Here is a 7,262-nt window from a genome sequence, read left to right as displayed (position 1 = left end):
GGACGATGCCTTCGCGGACCATGAAATGACATTTTTCCCAATTCAGCACCAGGTCCTTTTCTTGGCATCGCTGCAAGACCTTGTCTAAATTTTCGAGACAATGATCAAAAGTTTTTCCATAGACGGAGAAATAGTCCATGAAAACTTCCATGATTTCATCAATCATGTCTGAAAAGATAGACATCATGCACTGCTGAAACGATGCGGGAGGTTACAAAGCCCGAAAGACATCCTGCGATATGCATAGGTTCCGTATGGGCAAGTAAATGTGGTCTTGCTTTGATCATCAGGGTGGATGGGAATTTGGTGATAACCGGAATACCCATCAAGGAAACAGAAGAAAGAATGCTTGGCCAACTGCTCTAACATTTCATCAATGAAGGGTAGCGGAAAGTGGTCTTTCTTCGTGGCCAAGTTAAGTTTCCGATAGTCTATGCACATCCTCCAGCCCATGACAGGTCTTTGAGGTATGAGTTCATTTTTGCTGTTTTGAACGATCGTCATACCTCCCTTCTTTGGTACAACTTGTACCGGGCTCACCACTCGCTATGTGGCATGAGATAAATGATCCCGGCGTGTAAGAGCTTAAGGAACTCTTTCTTAACGACATCTCTCATCGTGTTGTTTAGCCTACGCTGAGGCTCCCTAGAAGGTGTGCAGGTAGAGTTGATAGGGATACGATGAGTGCAGAGGGTAGGACTGATCCCTTTTTGGTCCTCGAGTGAATAGCCGAAGACAGATCTATGCTTTTCTAATACGGCTAAGAGTTTAGCCATCTCCTCGTCAAAAAGGTGATTACTAATGATGATGGGAGTTTGTGTGTCACCATTGAGGAAAGCATAGCAAAGGCCGTCGGGAAGGACTTTTAGTTCTATTGGAGGTTTTGTCGGCTTCTCGTGAATGGGCAGTTCGAGTTTTTCCTCTAAGTCATCCTCTTCTTGGATATTGAGTTCAGCATCTCGTTCTAAGGAGGGCTTAGAGTCATCTTCTGGCATGACTGCCAACACTTCCTCAATTGGTCCTTGGGGAACAGATTCGGCCATGGAGTTTTTGGCTTGGCCCATAGGCAAGGTGAATGGTTTTCCCTCAAGAGACACCTGAAGTTCTCCTAGATTAAGAACATCTAGGAAGAGCTTTTCTATGGGATGCCCTATCAAGATGTCGAAGTCCTGGACTTCGAAGACATGGAAGTCTAGAGCAATCTCCATTTCTCTGTGCCAAACTGGCACTTCGTGCATAATCCCAATCCCTCTTAATTTGGAACGTGGCCCAGTTCTAAGGGATTTTGTAGTTGGAGTAACACGTCTTTCGCCTAAGCGAACAAAGCAGAAATAATGTTTACTCCAACCGTGGGATTGTAAAGAGCCGTGACTGTAGTCCCTTCTATGGAACATGGAATGGTTAAGGAGGGGGCATGAAATTGTATTATTTCGGAAGATGTTTCCCCTTCCTGTACCCATTTGTTGCTCATGATAGCGGTCACCCTTTTTACGGTCTCTCTAAGGGAAGCCTTATCGAGACCGCCCGGTGGGTCTAAAGGGACTGGAGGCCTTTTCTGGAGGGGATATAATGTGGTATTGCCAAAGTCATAGAATATATCCTCCTGAATGTTAAACGGGAATTCCGGAGGCGGAATTTCTTCCTCCTCTGGGTCTTCGAGTTCAGGGGAAGGTCTGGCCGATAATTCGTCATGGGTTACTAAAGAGTGAATGGGCTCAGCTATCGAAACTTCCTCCTGGCTTGAAGGTTGTAGTTTATGGAGGGGTTCTGTGACGGAGGTGTTCTCCAGGATACGATCCCGGAGTGCCACCCCTTCGGAAGTGGTTTTATAGGCGAAAGATTCCCCAGCAGTGATATCAAGCTGTTGGGCTGTGTCATTGTTCAGTCCCAACCAGAAGTGCTGAAGCAGCACATGGTCGGGAATGGACAAGTCTAGGCCGGTATGTCTGAGTTGTGAGAATCTAGCCCAGGCTGTCCCAAGGGTCTCCTTCTCATCCTGACAAAAGTCGAGGATTTCTTTACGCAGGGAAGCGATGCGAGAAATAGGGAAGAATGTGAGACAGAACCTATTCCGCAATTCCTCCCATTCTTCGTTTTCCTTTCCTACGTTATGTGTGTACCATTGTTTCGCTTTCTCAGCAAGGGAGAAAGGAAATAACTTCCACCGAAGTGTTTCTTGTGCCATGCCTGCAATGGACAAGCAAGAGCACAATTGCTCGAACTCTTGTAGGTGATGGTAGGGATTTTCTAGCTCATATCCTGAGAAGGGTTGTTCCCGGACCATGGCTATGAAGCCAGGGCGGAGTTCAAAGCCTGAAGCTGTGATTGGCTTGGATGACTGTGGTGGCTCTAAGAACTCGCCCAAGGGAGCAAAGAGTTGGTGGATAGAAAGGGTATCCATGGAATAAGGATAAAAAGAAAAGAAAGGATGAAAGAAAAGACACACGAGCAACTAGGTTCGAAGACAACTACGGCAACCGTTCCCCGGCAACGGCGCCAGAAATGCTTGTTGGTATTTCTTAACTCTCACAAAGGAATCCGCAAGCGCACGGAAATACCATGCAGCACTTCACCCGGGAGTATTCAGGGTATTATATTTTCCACGAGGAATGGGTGTGTAACTGTCTTCTATCTAGATTACCCCAAAGAAGATAAGAGATAAAGAGACCTTAGGGTAGTGTGATTCTGATCTATGGATAGGTTCAAGCGAAGATACACTAATGTTTCCACTCGCTCACTTCAGGCACCGGTTTGACCCTGGTCTGCCAAGGAATATCCGGTATCGCTCTATGTCGTACCCAGGCGGGGGGGGGGGGGGGGGGAGTGCACTAACCACGCAGACAGTCTCCGTAGCGGACGGACAAGTTTGTCACCACCTGCCGTCTACCCCACAATACCAGCTGAGCACGAGACAAACAAAGGTAATCTAAGGCCCAGACACCACGCCTATGCCATCAACTACTACTCTAGAGTTGCGCAGGGTTACCCCATCTTTATCAGGGGCCCTCTTCTAGAGTATCCGCTACGAGAACGAATGATGAACCCGCGAACAAATGAGAACAAAAGTATAACTTAACTAGAACTCACCAATTAGAAGAACCCGGATATGTACTCCAAATGTACCGTATCCGTAGAGGTACAAAGCCGAAGAGATGCCGACAAGTCCGGCTCTTCTCCGCACTCCTTCCTCACACAGTCCTTAGGCTAATGATACAAAGAGGTGGAGCCTCTCTACTCTTCTCCTTCACATATAAAATGGTGTGTGTTGTGAGAGGTGGAGGGAGCCCCTTTTTATAGTCTTCAAGGTCGGTTCCCGCCAAAAGCATATATGGAAGGTGATCAGGAGGAGTAGGGGCACGCCACGTCGAAGTGCACCTAGACGAGAGGCCGGCCAGGTTCGGCCGACCCAGGGGGTCGGCCGACCCCACCTGGTCGCCTCTCATCCTTATCTTCCTAGGGGAGTCTGATCTGTGGGCCCATGTCAAGATCCCATGGTGCATTTGCCTTGGTTCCCCCATTTGCTCTGACATGTGGGCCCTCCTTGTAAGTGACACGTTTCAGTGTGGATCTTTTGTGCATTTTTCCTCGTGTTCACTTGTGTTTTCCCTCTTTTACAGATGTGGGTGCCTGCAGATGACAATTCACCAAAACTCGTGGAAATGGTTAGTTGTAAGCCCTTTATCTACGTTTGGTGATTATTTCCGGTAAAAAGCTGCAAGAGTTGACGGTCGAAAACGACACAACCTAGCTATCCCTTGGGAAAATATAAATAACGATACCCTGAATACTTAAGGACCGTCAACAGTGGTCTTCATCTTACTCATATGTGTCATGGTTATGGAACTTGTAAATAAACTTTACACAACCTAGCCATCCCTTGGGAAAATATAAATAACGATACCCTGAATACTTCCGGGTGAAATGCTACAACGGTATATCTGTGCGCTTGCAGATCTTTCTGTAAATGTTAAGACATACCAACACTAGCATTTCTGACGGCGTTGCTATGAACTAACCACTCCTAGTGGCGACGCTAAGAAATGTCAACAAGCATTTCTGGCGCCATTGCCGGGGATGGCACTAGGTGTAAACTATATTTACAAAGTACATAAACATGGCAATATAAGTAAGAGGTAGCTACTGCTTATACAGGCTAATGTGTTTATCTTTTCGTTTTCTCCTGATTGGATGAAAGCAGGGTAGTGTATGTCTGGTTTCTCCTTGCCGACAAATTTTGTTGAAAATCCTGAGAAGCTCGTGAGAAGGGTCCGACCTCGCATCGTCCCTCCTCCGATCTCGCAGTCGACAAGCGAGCCAGCTTCTTAAGCACCATCAACAATCACTGAACTCATGGCTGAGAAGACTCTTCGTGACTTCTCCGTCCCCTCAGCTGCCAATGTGGCAACTGGACCCAACATTGATGTTGGGGTTGTGAAATTGGAGCTGAAGTCCAGCCTCATAAATATGGTGCAGGCTAGCCCATTTTGTGGCAAGCCGAATGAGGACGCTAACGCCCGTCTCCAGAATTTCCTGGAGCTTTGCAAGACCGTAACCATACGGGGCGTTAAGGCTGACGCCACCAGGCTCCGCCTATTTCCTTTCTCCCTCTTGGGGAAGGTGAAACATTGGTTTTATCAGAGTAAGGAAGCCGTAAGCACGTGGGACAATTGTTCCACAGCGTTCCTCGCCAAATTCTTCCTGTTGGGCAAAACAAATGCCCAGCGTGGAAGAATTTCAAGTTTCCAGCAGACAAGGATGTAATCCATCCCAGAAGCTTGGGAGAGACAGCAAGAATACATACTCGCCTGTCCTCATCATGGGATGGACGAGTGGCTCGTGCTCCAAAGCTTCTACAACGGGCTAACAACAACATCCAGAGCCCACCTTGATGTTGCTGCTGGAGGAGCCTATCTGGACTGTGGCAGAACCACCTGAATTATCCCGGCTCAAGTGCACTAGCCATCACCATAAAGGCAACACCGACACAAACGCACTTCAAACGGAACAATTCTTGGTCTGTCGGGTGTAACACCTGGTTTATAAAAGGACATAAACCGAGCAATCATATACGTGCCAGGATCAAGTCACACGTATATACAACAGAATGAACAACATATCACAGCACATATCACGTAAAAAGTTATAATAAAGCAAATACGAATGTTATTTATTATATTAATGACAAAATGTCTGATACAGTGGAAGCGTAGAATACATATACGAAGTCTCTCGGAAGCTGGGTGCCACAGGGACGTCGACTGGGAGACGAACGCCTAGAAGTCCTCATACTCCTGGTAGCTCCGAGTGAACTCCCTCGCATCGGCAGGAACTGAGCAGCAGTAGAGTATCCCCAAGAGGAAAAAGAGTAGAGTAGGCAAGAGTGAGTACACAACTTGTACTCAACAAGTATAACACAAACCATGAGGCTCTAAGGTTGGCTGACTCAACTACATTAGCTTTTAATCTTGGCAAAATTTTATAAAAGCTATTTACTACAAGTTGATGAATTACCATAAACCCAGTTACATAGTATTTAATCAAAATTAATCTATGAACTACTGAGAACCAAACCAAACCACCAAGGTAACCCCGAGAGGCACCCCCCTCGTCGGAAGGAGATAACCCCACTAATCAAAAGGAGGATCTGGGCCGCTCATGACCGTGAGCATGGCTAGTATACCAGTTTTACACTCTGCAGAGGTTGCACATCTTTACCCACAAGTCGTGAGCTACGCTAGTTGTTCATCACACTTCCTTAGGTGAGATGACTAGCAAACTCACTACGAGGCCGTTACAAAGGACATGTTGGTAAGTTGTAACCGCTAAGGAATCTGGCTCCGCAACGATGGTAACCACCTCGAGGGGTACGCAGACCAAGCGTCGTAGCCTGGGAACCATTGAAGCTCACCACCCCTCCTGCCCCGTCGGTAAGTTACTCCCGAACCAAAATGACCTAATTAGTAAGCCAAGACCGTCCCATTCCAGTCTTGTGGTAGCGCTGTTGTCCAGGTTGACGCTCTATGAACCGGTCCTTATGGAGAGTGGCCAACCAGGCAGTAAGCACCGTGCTGGCCCCCTAAACCATGTTTCTAACAAAACCAATTTTAACGAGACGTGAGCCCCTCAAACGGGCCACTTTCAGAATTAAGTTGCATATACCATTAATCAAATTAATTAAAAAGGACCAAGTGTGTTATAGCGCGGCACCTAGCACAACTAACCAAAATGCAACCCAAGGAATATATATAAGGGATATAAAGTGGCTAGGAAAATCCTTATAGGCATACAGTCTTAAAATGCAGTATGAAAATGTATTTAAAGTGATAGGTGTCGTTCATGTTATACTTGCCTTCCTCAAACTATTCCTGCTGCTTGAACTGCTCAGAAGATGGCTCCTGGTACTGGTACTGGGGCTCCTCAGATGGATCGACGTCTATTCACGAGCACATGGCCAAAAACAAGGCACAACATAAACATACATGCAAACAATAGAAAAAACTAAGAAACAGTACAACAGTACATGAAAACAGCAGACAAAACTAAGCTAGAACTATTCTACGTGCTACAATGATCGCGTGAACATAAAGAACGCCTAAAACGGAGCTAAAACGCATAATCTAGGCCAAAAACAAGATCCAGGGACCTATTTGTAAGAAAACTGGAGTTCCAGGGGGGTTTCTGGGCAAAACCGAGGACTAAAACATAAATAAAGGATAGACACAGGGTCTAACTAGCAAAAAGAAAGGGGCTGGACTGCGGGTTCGATTTTTAAAAAGGGCAGGGGCCTAAGAGTTAAAGTCAGGGCTTAACCGTAAATATTTTTGAATAGACTGGGACTGCGGGTTAAATAACAGGAAACGCAGGGTCTCTTTAACAAAATTGACAGGCTGAAGAGGTATCTTTGAATCTGGGGGCTTGGATTTGGATCGGATGGCTCGGATTTGATGGGCTTTGGGTCTAATCGTGGCCGCACACTCCTGATCGGACGGATCTAGCAGTTTGGGCGCGCGGGGCGGTGGCGGTAGGTCGCCGGCGTGCTCTGTTCCGCGGCGCCGCGGCACAGAGCTCGTCGGAGTTCGTCGAATCCGGCGTTCTGGGGCTCGTTTTGGCTTGCGGTTTGGTCTGGGAGTTAGTACTCCTCACGCGTAATTCACTGAGGCACTCAATGGGGCACTACGTGGCTGGGAGAGGGATTATCGCCGACATGGGCGGCTCGGCGGCGGTGGAAAAGCGCCGGCAAGCGTGGCCGGGGCACCTAAGGT

At 47.2% G+C, this 7,262-nt stretch overlaps 1 non-coding gene across 1 annotated transcript; it reads right to left on the bottom strand.

Moving 5' to 3' along the window:
* Positions 1-4,714: 4,714 nt before the first annotated feature.
* LOC120677056 lies at positions 4,715-4,823 on the bottom strand. Its single transcript, XR_005676121.1, has one exon. It is a non-coding gene; the product is annotated as a small nucleolar RNA R71 (small nucleolar RNA).
* Positions 4,824-7,262: the final 2,439 nt, after the last annotated feature.

Source organism: Panicum virgatum, chromosome 5N, assembly GCF_016808335.1.
Source record: "Panicum virgatum strain AP13 chromosome 5N, P.virgatum_v5, whole genome shotgun sequence".
Classification (NCBI taxonomy): domain Eukaryota; kingdom Viridiplantae; phylum Streptophyta; class Magnoliopsida; order Poales; family Poaceae; genus Panicum; species Panicum virgatum.
This window is presented reverse-complemented; position numbering and strand designations above follow the sequence as displayed.